Below are 15,658 nucleotides of genomic sequence, written 5' to 3' on the forward strand. Positions count from 1 at the left end.
CTTCTCCCAGTTAGAACAAAGGCCATAATGGATATCAGTTAGTGCAAACAAACTTAGAGAAAGAGTTGGTCAATACTAGAAAGCCCACACTAGCAGCAATTCTATTCTAACTATGGGAGTCAAACACTGGATCATAATTATTTTGATATCTTCTTTTTTTTTTCACTTAAAACTATCTCATGAGCAACTTTTCATATTAATATTAACCTACAACATAATTTGTAAAGACTACTTAGTATTTTTGAATGTACCTTAGTTCAACTATTTCTTATTGTTAGATATGTAGACCAATTTTTTTAATATTATAAACAGCTTGTGGCTAAGTCTTTGTACACATTTTCTACCAATTTTTTTGAAGTATGCCCAGTAGAATTGCTAGGTCAAGTAACAGCATAGTTTAAAGCTTTTTAAAACTGTCTTTGACTTATTTTAATTTTGAACAGTGGTTACATAAGTGAATCAGAAGTTCTAACTGGCAGTTTCAAGTGTCCTTAATTAATTTTAATAAGTTGATAAAAACAAATTGTAAATTTTAAAAGTAACTACTTATTTAATTTATTATTATTATTCTGGGAGAGATTTTTGCTATAGGGCACAGGCACTCACCAGAGAGAGAGACAGAAAGCAAGAAATCACCCCCTAGGGGGATGGCCACGTCACAATCCCTTCTCCTCCATTACCCTTTCGGGATCTTGGGCACGCACACACATGTGCCCAGCGTGAGTTTTAAGTTGCTAGGTCCAGGACTTGGACCCATCTGCTGTCCGAAATTATAAATTATTTAAGCAGTAAGTCAAGAAAATAAAATATTTCAAAACATGGCTTATCAAAATGTTGCCTTTGCTAGTTTAAAAAATAAATAAGCCAAACTATAATGAGTTTTTTGGTGCACTCAATAAAATAATGATAAGAACATGAATTTCATGATTGATACCAATAAGTTGTTTTCAGATTATATACTCTCTCACAGACCTCTACATGGAAATGACCAATTCTTCTTTCACTGGTATGTTAAGATTATCTTTGTTAATTTATAGGCTTTTTTGTTGCCTGATTTTTATTTGTTTTGTTTTGTTGGAGAGGTTTTTGCTATAGGGCACATGCACTCACCAGAAAGGCAGAGAGAGACAGAGAGACAGAAAGCAAGAAATCACCCCCTAGGGGGATGGCCACGTCACAATCCCTTCTCCTCCATACTCCTCTCGGGATCTTGGGCATGCATGTAAACATGCCTGGCATGAGTTTAAGCCACCGGGTCTGGGACTCAAACCATGGTCAACCAAATGGGAGTCTAGCCACATAGCCATTACACCAACTGCTGGTCCCTGTTTTGTTTTGTTTTGTTTTTTAAAATCTCAGGAAGGTAAAATTAGATGAAACCTTTAAAACAGAAAAGTAAGGCTTCAAATTAATCCCACCACCTGGTGATGTTCCTTATAAGCAGTCTCTAAATCAAAACCAGATACTAGAACAGTCTATCCTAAAGAATGAACAGCAGGCCGGAGCCTCCACACTACTTCACGCAACTGTTTAAATTAAATCAGCAGCACCTATTCCCTTTATATAAGCTCCCTCTTCTGAAGCATTACACTACCTGCAGCAGGGTGCTCAATCATAGCACTTAGGAGTATCTCTCTACATTTAGTGGAATGCCCAGCAAATGAATGGCATGAAGGCAAACAAAGCACTGCCTAGGACTCCTCAGTGCTGCCTTTGGAGGCTGCAAAACAGTAGTTAAAAGTTTGGGAGTGTGCACCACATTGCCAACAATGGGATATGTCACAAGAGCATATGTCAAAAGAGTTAAGCTAATATTTCTCTTTAAGGTACATCTAAAATAGAAAAGTCTTTAATGTACACCATTTGTACACAAAATTGCACTTGATTTTGCTTTTATAAATGATTGGAATCACATTGTAACAGTTTTTCTCTCTCTGTTGCCTGATTTTTAATCAATACGTTTTTTCCTAAAACTGTACCTTGCAGTAAAGAATGGCATGGACAATTCAGTACATACTTGCAGAATAACCACGGGAGCAAATTTTGAATGTTCTCAGTGAATGAGATCGTTTAGGGGTAGTATCTAGTATGAAAATAAAATATGTTAGTGAAAGAAATCTGGGAAAAGCAATGTCAGGAGTTTGCAGAAAAAGAAAAGCCATAGAGGACCTTCAAAAGAGACTGGAGAGAGGTTTAAGGGAAATCAGAGGTGAAGGTTTTCAGAGAATCTAAGAGGGCAGAAATTTCTGAAAAAGATGGTTTGATGATTAAACTGAATCTTAATTTTTTCTTTATAACAGACTCAGTAGGCCTTAAAGGAAAATGTACCTTTATGCTGCTGAGAGCAGAAATGTAAGTGGTCAATAAAGTAGCCAGTTCAGTGAGGCTCTCTTCTTTCCATCTCTTTATCATTGACTCTCCTTCCTCTAGCCTCCTAAATGTTGGTATTTCATAGAAACCTGTCCCTAACTTCCTGTTCTTCCCACTGTACAAAGCATTTTGCTCGTCTTTATCCATTTCGGTGGCTCTAGACCTGCCTACTAGACTATAACCCTTCACCCTTATGCCCAGTCTCTAGTCCTCTACTGATCTCTAGTTTCATAATTCAAAGTTTAGTTATGGATTGCCTAACAGACACCTCGGCTGCAATCACATAACACCTACACATAAAATACTTATTTTTTCTTATATTTATGATTAATGATACCTACAAATAACCTATCATGCATAATAAAAATTTTGTAGCCATTCTTAAATCCTCTGTTTATCTCAGTGGATTTAGCCACTGTCTGGGTTGGGTTCCCCTGGGAGCAGAAACAACTATTTGGGAGCAAGTTTGTTTGAGAAATTATGTAGGAAAAGGGATGAAACCTATAACAGATACATTACTGAGTAGGACAGCATTGTAGGCAACTGAGGCTCAGACTCACTGGACAGCATAGTGCATGCTTCAGAGTCATCCTACCTAAAATATATCCATCACTTCCATCAGTTATTGGTTGAGGATTTCTTCCAAGGATTTTAACTCCTTGAGAATTCTGTCTGCCTGATAGGTGGGCTGAGTAAGTACCAGTAGCCAGAGAAATCATTCAGACAAGGGAGTTTCTGTTGTTTGCAGTGGGAAGCCTTGGATGAGCATGCAGGAAAAAAAAAAAAGAATGTTAAGATGATACAGAAAAAGCACCAGAAAATGGCATAATGGTTATGTTACTGGACTCCCATGTAGTCGACTGCGGTTCGAGTCCTGGACTCGGTGGCTTAAAACTCACACCGAGTGTGCATGTGTACGTGCCCAAGATCCCAAAAGGAGATTTTGAATTGTGGCATGGCCATTCCCCTGGGGAGATGGGGTGTGATTTCAAGGTTTCTGTCTCTCTGCAAGCACACGTGCCCCATAGGGAAAAAATCTCTCTTAAAAAAAAAAAAAAGAAAAGAAAAGAAAAGATGATACAGGGAGACACCGACAAGAACTGCTACAATCACCAAGTCCGATCAATTCTGAATGTGAGAAAGAGTGAAATAAACATTGCATATGCTTCCAAAGTCTCACACTTAGATGGCTGGTAGAGAGTGAAACCAATATAGAACTAGGCAACGCAGGCGGAAGAGCAGCTTTGAGGGACGATAACAAGGTATGTTCATTGAATTTGAGATGCCAGCTGGATAATCCAGTGGAGAAAAGTTACTGAAAACCCAAGTCTAGAGCTTAGACACTCAACACATGGACTTGAAAATCTGCTGGCATATGGATAGTGTGACACTTATAGGAATAGATAAATTCACTAAGGATAACACCTAAAAAAGGAATTTATGAAGGAGAGTGAAAAGGAGCTGAGAGATGGTATAGTTACTACAGTTTCAGGCACCAAGCAATTCCCAATAACTTTGTTCCTCTGAACTGGGCTCTGTGGCCTTCTAGAAGATATTGTTGCACAAGGAGAATTTCTCATTTAGGATCACCCTCCTCCAACTTCCTCCAGCAAGAAAAGAATTGGTGACACCCAAACAGTGGGATCTGAGAGGCCCTTAAATGGCTCTCTGTCCCCAAAATAGTTATACTTTATCTTTTTGTTTTTTTGAGAGGTTTTTGCTATAGAGTGCGTGTGCTCTCCAGAAAGACTGAGAGAGACAGAGAGATAGAAAGTGAGAAATCAACCCCCAGGAGGGATTGCCATGTCACAGTCACTTCTCCATTCTCCTCTTGGGATCTTGGGCACGCATACACCCACGCCCAGTGTGAGTTTAAGCCACTGGGTCCAGAACTCGAACCGCAGTTGACTACATGGGAGTCCAGTGACATAACCATTACGACAACTGCTGGTTCCCAGTTTTACTTTAATCACTTCCCAAGTCCTGGTGGGGAGTAGGGAGGTTAGTTTTCCATAAAGAGCTTCAATCCTATAGCTCTCTTCCAAACATTTACTATTAAAATAAGCTATTGGCTGATTATTCTAATTTTCCTCTTAGAGAAAAGAGGGTAAGAGAATTAACATTTGTTGAGCAGACATTCTACGCCCCGTGCGAGAGGATTTACATCATTTGTCCATTGAACTCTCAGTCCATGCTGTGAGCTAGTTTATCAGTGGATTTTTCTCTTGGATGGTTGGCCAAGGAAATAAGATCAAGGTGGGTGAAAAGATTGCTTGGGGTCGGGGGATAAGAACACTCCCCTACTGGGGAGACTGAGAATGGTGAAAATGGAGCAGCATGGGTGACAAGTGGACATCAGGTGAGGGGCACAAGCAGAAAGAAAAGACCCCAAATAGATGAGAAAGCGGAGACAACAGGCTTGGTGAGGTAGTTTCTGGCCCAGGACAGCCCCACATTTGCCTTGAGGATGAGTACTAATTGCAATAGTAGTAGTAAAGACGGTTCAGATAACCCGAGTTTTCCTTATAGGGCGCAAGCTCTCCTTATCCATTCACTCCTTTACTGATCTAATGCTCACTGTGTGCTGGGTGTTGTACTCCAAGCTGGGGAAGAAATAGAAAGGGAAACCAGAATCGGTCCCTGACCAGAACTTTGATGTACATCCTGAAGGGACACAGCATTAGTCAACTTATTTACTACCTGAATGGAAAGATGCAATCGCAGGGAGTGCTGTGGTGGAGCAGGGTGATCTAAGAGGGATTCAGATTGGTTGGGCAAGTTGGAGACAGAGGCCTCTTCTTAGGACTTGATGCTCATACTAATAGCCAAATAATGAGACATTATCAGGTGAGGGGGTGGGAGGAGTGTCCACGCCGTAATTATTATCATCGTACTCATTTCCTAGATGGAAGAGAGTGTCGTTAGGAGAACTGGACTGATGGTTAGGAGACCTAAGTTGGGGACCTAGCTGTTTCTTCGCTTTCTCTGTGTGTGATCAACCATAAATCATCTCTTGGCTCCCCACATTTTATAGGAGGGGTTACAAGGGCCCTTTTATTTATAAACCTATTTGAGTTGCAAAGAACTGGCTTATACAAAACTACAGAATAGTCATGGTAGTCTCATACCTGTTAGAATGACTTTTATTAGAAAAAAAGATAAGAGACAAGTGTTAGTGAGAGTGTGAAGAAAAGGGGACTGGTGGACGCTTGTTGGGAATGTAAATTAGTACAGCCATATTGGAAACAGTATAGCTGTCCCTTGAGAAATGATAAGATAACCACATGATCCACCAATCCCACGTTTGAGTATGCATCTAAAGGAAGTGAAATCAGCATCTTGACGAGTATCTGCACTCCGATGTTCGCTGCAGCATTCTCTACAACAACTGAGATTTGGGAACAGCCTAAGTGACCACCACACCTCCTTTATCCATTCCTGAGTCCTTCGCTTCTTTCTACTGCCTCATACTCTTACAGAGGAGGACTTCATCTCTGGCATTGGTTTGCACCGACTATGTAACCCAGATTGACCAGAGTTGAATTTGCCCATATATTCTGAACAAAAGCAGCCCATGGTTTTCAGAATTATTACCACACCTCCCACTCTCTTCAGTATTTTGTGATTTATATTGAGGGAATAATCATATTTCATTTCCTAATCATCTCCTTTCTCCTGTGGAATTATGCTTTCTTAGTCGATGCTTAAACAATAACAACAAAACTGTATCAAAATGCTAATCTAAGCAATTGTGGTTGATCATTAAAAATGAGTTATAGCGTTGTTGATGCCAGCAGGTGGCGTGGTGGTTAAGGGTGCTGGACTCCCACATGGCTGACTGTGGTTCGAGTCCCAACTTGGCAGATGGTGTTCTCATTCTCATTCTCTCTCTCTCTCTCTGTCCCTCTCTGGTCAAATTAAAACAAACAAACAAAATAATCCTTTAAAATAATGAATTATATTGACCAGCAGTTGGCGTAAGGGTTACATTGTTGGACTCCCATGTAGTCGACCAGGGTTCGAGTCCCGGACCCGGTGGCTTAAACTCATGACAGGCGCGTGTGCATGCGTGCCCAAGATCCCAAGAGGAGAATGGAGGAGAAGGTACTGCGTCATGGCCAGTCCCCTGGGGGAGTGGTGATTTCTTGCTTTCTGTCTCTCTCTGTTTTTCTGGAAAGTGCACGTACCTTATAGCAAAAACCTTTCCAAAAAAGAAAATAAAATGAATTACCATGTTGTTAACTGTATCTAAATATACAAGTAATTGAGAGTCAAAATTCACTTGTACTAACTTCCCAGGAGAGGGCAGTGTTCTTTCATTATGCCACTTGCTCCACTGTTACCTTCCAAAAGCAGGGAATTCCAAAAGGAAATGGGTTGGGGATAGAGAGATTTACCATTAATGCTTCAAAATGATGTTTATATGAGAGCACAACGTCCTATGATCAACAAACCCCACATGTTGTCAAGCATCTGCTATGCACATAATAGTGTATAGGTTACTGAAAGGAGGGCAAAATAGTTCAAAGGAAACCTTCCAGTTTCAGGAAGCACAAATCTGATTGCGGATATCAGTCATCTATGCAAGCAGGAACGTATCAGCCAGCACACCAGCCTGGACTGGGTTTTCTGTTTACACATACCCCTCTCCTTCCTCCTCCTCCAACCAGCATGAGTCAAATTACTGAATTCTTTGTCTCCTTAAGTCCTCACGCAAAAGTCACTCAGTGTGGTCCATCATGGCCACTGTAATTAAAATTACTGTACCCCCATCTCTGCCTTATACGTCATTCTCCCTTACGAGGCTTTATGTTCTTCTATAACACTTATCATCATATAACATACTAACATACTATGTAACTGTTTCCGGGTGTATGTGTGTGTTTAATAAGGTTTTCTTCTGCCAGCAGGACGTAAGCTAAGATTTCCGCCTGTTTTGTTCATGGGTACATCCCCAGTGTCTTGAACAGTGCCTTGCACACAGTAGGCACTCAAAGATATTTGTTTAGGGCCAGTCCACCATGTGGTGGTTCAGGGAGCCAGATCCCACATGGCTGGCAACACAGTTTGAGAGCCAGACCTAGCACCTTGAGAAACACACTGGGCACATGTATATACTCATGTGTTCAAATCTCAACAGGGTAGAAAAATGGAAGAAAAGCGATTGCTGTGTGACTATGCCCCAGTACAGGATGTTTCTCCTTCTCCCTCTCCCTCTGGCAAAATTTTCAAAAAGTTTGTTCAGTGAATGCAGTGAGTAGAAAAGGTAAGTGCTAAAGAAATCCGGAGGTGGAAAGGTCAAAATGGCTCGAGGACTTGGAAGACATCTTCAGGGAAGCTATAATTACTTCAATCGGTCTTTGAATGATGGGTAGGATATTGAAAGAAGGAGAAGAAAAATCTGGAAGAATGTGATTTCTGAGGCATGGAGACACCTAGGCAAATAAGAGTTAAAGACAAAGGCATAATAATTTACAGCATGGTAAAGGGGAAAGTGTATGGGGCTTTAGGCTCAGGCCTGTGGGTTTGAATCCTCATTAAATAATTCCCTTGCTTGCACCCTTAGACAGATTTGGTGATCTTTCTAAATTATTTCCTCTCTAAAATAGAGATAATCCTTACACTAAATATCATTAGTATTAGAAAAATGTGATTAATACACCTGGTACATAGTAGATCCTTAAATGGAGAAGTTATTATCACATTGCTATACTGGACCTTATAAGCAGCTTATTTGAATTCACTTTCAAAATATATTTTGGGTCACTTGGTATGAGTCATGGGCCCAGTGGATGGCATGGTGATTAAGGCACTGGATCCCACATGGCCAGTGTGTGTTTCGAGTTCTGGATCCAGCAGCTTGAAAATCATACTGGGCACGTGTGTGTGCATGCCCCAAATCCCAGGAGGACAGTGGGGAAGAAGGGACTGCAGCATGGTCACCCCCCCATGGGGCTTATCTTTCACTTTCCCTGTCTCTCTGTCTCTCTCCACAAGTGCACACACTCTATGGCAAAAAACTTTTTTTTTTTTTTAAAGGAGTCTCTGCAAATGTCCCATAGTAAATCTCCCATAAAATGGATTGAAGTGACAGTCACCAAGTGTGAGTCTTTAAGGAAATCTAAGAATGGGTATGGAGGAGCCAGCAGGTGGCGTAGTGGGTAAGGCATTGAATTTTCACATGGCTGACTGTGGTTCAAGTCCTGGACCTGGGGGCTTGAAAATCACACTGGGCAAGTGTATGCCCATGACCAAAATCCTGACAGGAGAATGGAGGAGAAGGGACTGTGGCATGGCCATCCCCCCTGAGGGGTGACTTCTTGCTTTCTGTCTCTGTCTTGCACACATGCCCCATGGCAAAAACCTCTCAAAAAAAAAAAAAAAGAATAGGGAACAGCATCCTACAGCTTATAGAATCCCATCACAAGCACCCCAGCACTGGTGTGAGCCTGGCAGTTGTATTATTAGTGTCACCATGTCTTATAATAAAGCAAAAACATGCTACTATAATGTGACTAAGTTATTGGTTTAAGCTCCTAAGTCTGATAAGCGGTCGAGACAGGGCTCATATCCAAGACTTCAGATTCTGTGCATGCTCTTTTCATAAAAGATTTCTGCCTCTAAGCATTTTTATGGGATTTGAACTAACACAATTATATTATTGATTTGTTCAATCAGCTGAAAAAAATCCTAATGCCTCTCCAACCCTTAGCTACCTCTCTCTCTTTTTCCCTTTCACTGAGACTGAGCTAAGAGGAACTAGAGAACTGAAGTGTATCTCAGAAAGCCACTTTCTGCCAGCTTATGAAAGATTTCCTCTTCATAGTCTTTGTTCTCATACAATTTAAACTCCTTCAGGTGGAAAGGGTGCTTAAGGGGAAATAAATTGGAAATACTCTTTACTTTATCTCATTCAACATATTGCACTTACTGTTTCCAGTTAAGAAGAAATTAATTCGAGTCATTAAGAAGCTGAAAGAAAAAGAACCTAAGGCTGCCCCTGTAATCTAGTGGTTAAAGAGAACCAGAACCCATGAAGCCGATTGTGACTGGAATCATCTCTGGAAGCCAGGTTGGGTTCAGGTGCATGCATGCTCCAAATCCCAACAGGATGGAGAACTGGAGGGGAGAATGCAGTGTGACCATGACCCATGGTGTTGGGTGGGTGTGTTCCCTTCCCCTCTCCTCTCTCTCTGTCAGGCACATGTGCGTTCTAGAAATTAAAGAAACATTTTTAAAAAGCTTAATTACCCAAATATTTAGGATAAGTAAATAATACACATTGGGGTTGGAAGGTTATTGCTATAACCAAGGATTAATAAGGCAAAAGTAATATAGGAGAAAACTATGATAAGGTATTAGAAATTAGTTAGGGAAGAACTAGATCCTGTTTTTAGCATGACAGGGTATGAAAAGGGAAATATAGGCAAGTAAGAATGAACTAAATGGAGACCAGCAGATGACATAGGGGTTACATCATTGGACTGCCATGTAGTCAACCTTGGTTCAAATCCCAGATCCGGTGTCTTGGAACTCATGCCAGATGTGTGTACATGCATGCCCAAAATCCCAAGAGGAGACTGGAGGAAAAGGGATTGTGGTGTGGCCAGCCCCCCCCGGGGGGGGCGGTGACTTCTCACTTTCTGTTTTCTCTCTTCTACAGCAAAAATCTCTCTTAAAAAAGAGTGAACTGTATGTATTGGGATTAGATGAAGATTGGATAAAAAGGTAATTACTGTAGAAGTACAACTATCTCTCCCAATAGTAAGCAGAAACCTTCCAATACACTAAAACAAAAGCATATTCACCATCTATCACAAATTAGACATTTCTTTAATTTCTTTTCTTTTTCTTTTTGAGAGGTTTTTGCTATAGGGTGCGTGTGCTCGCCAGACAGACAGAGACAGAGAGACAGAAAGTGAGAAATCACTCCCCAGGGGGGATGGCCACACCACAATCCCCTCTCCATTTTCCTCTCGGGATATTGGGCACGTAAGCACATGCATTCAGTGTGAGTTTTAAGCCACTGGGTCCGGGACACGAACTGCGGTTAACTACGTGGGAGTCCAGAGACATAGCCATTACTCTAACTGCTGGTCCCACATTTCTTTGATTCCTGTCCATGGGCCAAATAGGTATTTTCTTTCTTTATTTACCAAAATCAAGAAGAGAGAAGGTCAATGAGGCAATCTCTGCAATTCCACCTTTCTGTATCTCTCAAAGAATTGCAAATTTTCCCTGTCCAATAATGTTACACTTTATCACTGTTTTCCCAACAAAATGATCCTTAGCATTGATAAGTTAAGATGTGGTCCCAGCTAGTCTTTTCTTGGAGGTATGTCCAGCCAATTGTTTCATGATCATCTTTTAAAAACAATCATATCTCTCCCCCAAATGACAAATGCTATCCTGTGGGAGCAATGGATCAACAAACCAGTGTGTGGTACCTGCAGGAATTGGCACTATGTAAGGCGCTATAAAGAGTGTAAAAACTTTCATTTAATTTTTACAGAAAACTTCAAACACATGCCAAAGGATACAATAATACAATGAACCTCATATACACACCACTCACGTCAATAATGACTAAATCATGGCCAATATTGTTTCACCTGCATCACTACCCACTTCCCTCTTCCTGTTTTACCTTGAGGCATAGCTCAGTTGTCATATCATTTCATCCGGAACTAGTTCAGTGTGTGGTTCTAAAGGATAATAATTTTTTGCACGTAAGTTTTTTAAATCATAAACATAAAATTTATTTTCTTAATATAAAACACCCAGTAACTGCACATTTCAAATTAAGACATTACTCTTTTTTGAAAAAAAAATTATTTATTTACTTAATTGTATTTATTATTATTTTTTTAATTTGACCAGAGAGAGACAGACAGAGACTCACACCACAGTGGTCTTATGGCAGTCCAGTGCCTTAACCACCATATCACCTGCCAGCCGCAAGACATTAATTAATTAATTAATTTTTGAGAGATTTTTGCTCTAGGGCACAGGCACTCACCAGAGAGACAGAAAATGAGACATCGCCCCCTGCCCCAGGGGGAATGGCCATGCCTCAATCCTTCTCTATTCTCTCAGGATTTTGGGCACACGCCCACACGCACCCGGCATAATTTTTAAACCGCTGGGTCTGGAACTCGAACTGCTATCAGCTGTAGGAGTCCAGAGACATAACCATTACACCATCTGCTGGTCTCAAGACATTATTCTTAACAATAACGTTGACAGAGTTCTTTACATATGTGAGGCACTATGACAATTCATCGACACTGTGCAATTTACTCTTCACAACACCACTATGAAGAAGGTAACATTAGCAGCCTACATTTTATAGCTATAGGAACTATGGCTCCCAGATTTTAAGAAGTTTGTTGTAATTAGTGTCTTGTGAAAGTGTAGAAAACCTGCAGACACAGAAAAACAAGAACTCTTACAATGGATCACTGACTTCCATGAATAATAGGATTAAGTTTAAAAGAGGGAGAAATGGATCTGTACTGTATGGGGACTGAAAAGAAAATCATCCTGGTAGATTTAGGTAAAAGAATTCATAATGCAAACCATTAAAATTTGTCATGCTCTTTAATGAGTGGAAATCCCAAGGGAACGTCATTTCAAGATGCAATTTAAGATGTGTGTTTAAATACCAAGGGCTCACAAATGACCAGTTTCATTGTTTATGTGTCTGCAGTATGTGTTGTAACCAGTAGATGGCAGCAATATTAAAGGTCTCTAATTCTGTCCTTGATCTAGCCAATAATAATCCTGCCTTCATTCTGAATTGCTCATACATAATTTAGCAGATCAATCAGTACTCTAACAGAGTTTGGAAACAGAAGAAATAAAACTCTCTAGGATAGTGTTTATCAAAGTATGTCTCATACACCTCTGGAAAAACCTTGCTAAAAGGATAGTTTTTACATACTTGGTATAATAAAAAATTTACAATGTATTAGTAACTTTCATATTGATTAAATGATAAAATAATAATATTTTGTATATAATGGGTTAAGTAAAATGTATCATTACATTTAATTTCACCCGTTTCTTTTTATTTTTTAAAACATGCTTACAGGGACCAGCAGGTGGCATAGTGGTTAAGGTGCTGGACTCCCACTTAGTTAACTGTGGTTTGAGTCCTAGGCCCGGCAGCTTGAAACTTACAGTGGGCACGTGTGCATGTGTGTCCAAAATCCCAAGAGAGAAGAAAAAAGATCGCAGCATGGCCATGTCCCTTAGGGGGGTGTGATTTGTCACTTTCTCTCGCTCTGTCTCTCTCTATCTCTCTGGTGAGTACATGTGCCCCACAGCAAAAAATATCTCTTAAAAAAACACACACACACAAAAATAAATAAAAAAACCCACAATGACTCAGCTGCAATAGTGCAGGCGAGAGGGCACCATTGCAAAATACTGGAGCCAAATAAGAAGGCCCTGGATTTGGATCTCAGGTAAACCTGAACATGCTGGGTACACCATGGGTGCCCATGATCCTGGCTGACTGGGAAGAGTCTGGGGGTGGGTTGATTTAGGGTGAGACACCATCAAGAGTACATCTCTCTCTGTGTTGTTTTTTTTTTTTTAGAGAGATTTTCGCTATAGGGCGCGTGCGCTCGCCAGACAGACAGAGAGAGACAGAGAGAAAGAAAGCGAGAAATCACCCCCCAGGGGGGATGGCCACGCTGCAATCCCTTCTCCTACATTCTCCTCTCGGGATCTTGGGCACGCACGCACACGCGCCCGGTGTGAGTTTTAAGCCACCGGGTCCGGGATGCGAACCACGGTCAACTACATGGGAGTCCAGCGACATAGCCATTACGCTAACTGCTGGTTCCCCTCTCTGTGTGTTTCTTAAGAAATAAATAAATGAGCAAGTGTGCATGTGTGCCCAAAATCCTGAGAGGACAATGAAGGAGAAGGGACTGTGCCGTGGCCATCCCCCCTTGGAGGATGATTGCCTCTCTCTCTCTCACTCTCTCTCTCTCTTTCTGGTGAGCACATGTGCCCACAGCAATAATCTTTAAAAAAAAATAAAAGAAGGATAAATGAAAAACAAGGGAAAATATCTGCAACACATGTGACAAAAGCTTAATATTCCTTTCCAAAAGACACTTAGAAAACAATGAAAAATAAAACATTGCAATAGAAAATTGATGAATAATAACAAAAAACAATTTACAGTGGGCAGAATATGAACAGTCAGAAAACAGATGAATCTCCTAAACTATAAACACACCACTGATTCAATTGGCTAGGATTTTTCTAGCTCATTTAAAAATAAATTCATTTTCTAGCTCATTTAAAACAAATTCATATAATCCTCAAAACATAAAACATGGGGACCAGCAGTTAGCGTAATGGCCATCGCTGAACTCCCATGTAGCCAACTGCGGTTCGAATCCCAGACCCAGAGGCTTAAACTCATGCTGGGCGCATGTGCGTGCGTGCCCAAGATCCCGAGAGGAGAATGGAGGAGAAGGGATTGCGGTGTGGCCATCTCCCCTCAGGGGGGCTTTCTCTCTTTCTATCTCTCTGTCTGTCTCTGTCTTTCTGGAGAGCACATGCGCCCTATAGCAAAAACCTCTCAAAAAACAAAAACAAAAACAAAAAAACATGTATTGTCATTTATATTTGCTCTATATGTGTGTGCTTGTAATTTGCTTATCTGTGTGTGTATATATGTATCTACATCTATCTATAAATAGGTAGATAGATAAGTATTCTGTTTTATTGATAAGGAACTTGTGGCATAGAGGTTGACCAACTTGCCAGAAGTCACAAAGCTAGCAAGTGATGGAGCAGGATTTGAATCCCAGTTTACTCCAGTTCCAGAGCCCATCTCTTCAGATCACCAAGCAGCACTTAATAATACCACCTCCCTCTCCAAGCTCATCTCACTGTCCTATCCGCCCAGTCCATGTTCTCTAGCACACTGGCCTCTTTTCTCATTCCCAGAGATGCTCAGACCTTTCCTGCCAAGGATCTTCACCACGTTAAGTCCTTTCGCCTGAGGATACTCCTTTCCCCAGTTCCACGTTGTGGCTTATCTGCATGCTAACCACGCGCAGCAAATAAAAAAGAAGTTCATTCTCGTCTTTCAGGACTCAGCCCAAATATTTTCTCCTAGAGAAGTCTTCCTGACCACCATCCTACAGGGGCCTCTCCCACTTTCTCTATGTCCCATCACCCCTGTTTCTCAAGTTACTTATCACTTCCTGTCATGATCTAGCTTAGTTGTTTTCACTTTCTCTTTTACTTTACCAACTCCAGCAGGGTGGAAGCTCTATGAAAACAGGGATTTTGTCTGTACTATGATCACTCAGTATATATTTATTGAAAAAAAAATGATATGGAGCAAGCAGGAGGTATAGTGGTTAAGGTGCTAGACTCCCACATGGTTGTCTGCAGTTCAAGTCCTGGACCCAGTGGTTGAAACTTACACCAGGCACATGTATATGCCCAAAATCCTGAGAAGAGAATGCAAGAGAAGGGACTGAGATGTGGCCATCCTCCCTGGGGGCTGACTTCTTGCTTTCTCTCTCTATCTCTCCAGTGAGTGCACACATCTTACAGCAAAAATCTCTCTCTCTAAAAAAAAGGATATATAGGTATGATAGATAAAGATAGATAAAAACTGAATAACATGCATCTTTAGTTGTTTTTTTTTTTTTTTGGAGAGATTTTCACTGTAGGGCACGTGCGCTCGCCAGACAGACAGAGACATAGAGACAGAAAGCGAGAAATCACCTCCCAGGGGGGATGGTCACGCCGCAATCCCTTCTCCTCCATTCTCCTCTCGGGATCTTGGGCACGCACGCACACGCGCCCAGCGTGAGTTTTAAGCCACCGGGTCTGGGACAAGAACCGCGGTTGACTACATGGGAGTCCAGCGACATAGCCATTACGCCAACTGTTGGTTCCCCATCTTTAGTTTTTTAGAAATAAAAAACTAAACTTTCGGGACCAGCAGATGGCATAATAGTTGTGACGTGATCATTAGGGGAAGGGTGGGGAAGTGTGGAGAGGGGAGGGAGTGATTTCTTACTTTCTGTCTCTTTGTTGCTCCAGAAAGTATATGTGCCCTATAACAAAAATCTCTCTCTGTAAAAAAAAAAAATAAAGAAATATCTTTTAAGCTATTTTAGTTACACACTCCTTTAGTCCTGACTGCTTCCTCCTACTCTCCTCCCTTCTTCCATTTCTTTTTCTGCTGCTTTTAGGAAAACAATGTAGGGCCTACTCTGTGGCCTGGTGGTTAAGGCAGCAGATC

Source organism: Tupaia chinensis, unplaced genomic scaffold (assembly GCF_000334495.1).
Source record: "Tupaia chinensis unplaced genomic scaffold, TupChi_1.0 Scaffold138322_1, whole genome shotgun sequence".
Classification (NCBI taxonomy): Eukaryota; Metazoa; Chordata; class Mammalia; order Scandentia; family Tupaiidae; genus Tupaia; species Tupaia belangeri.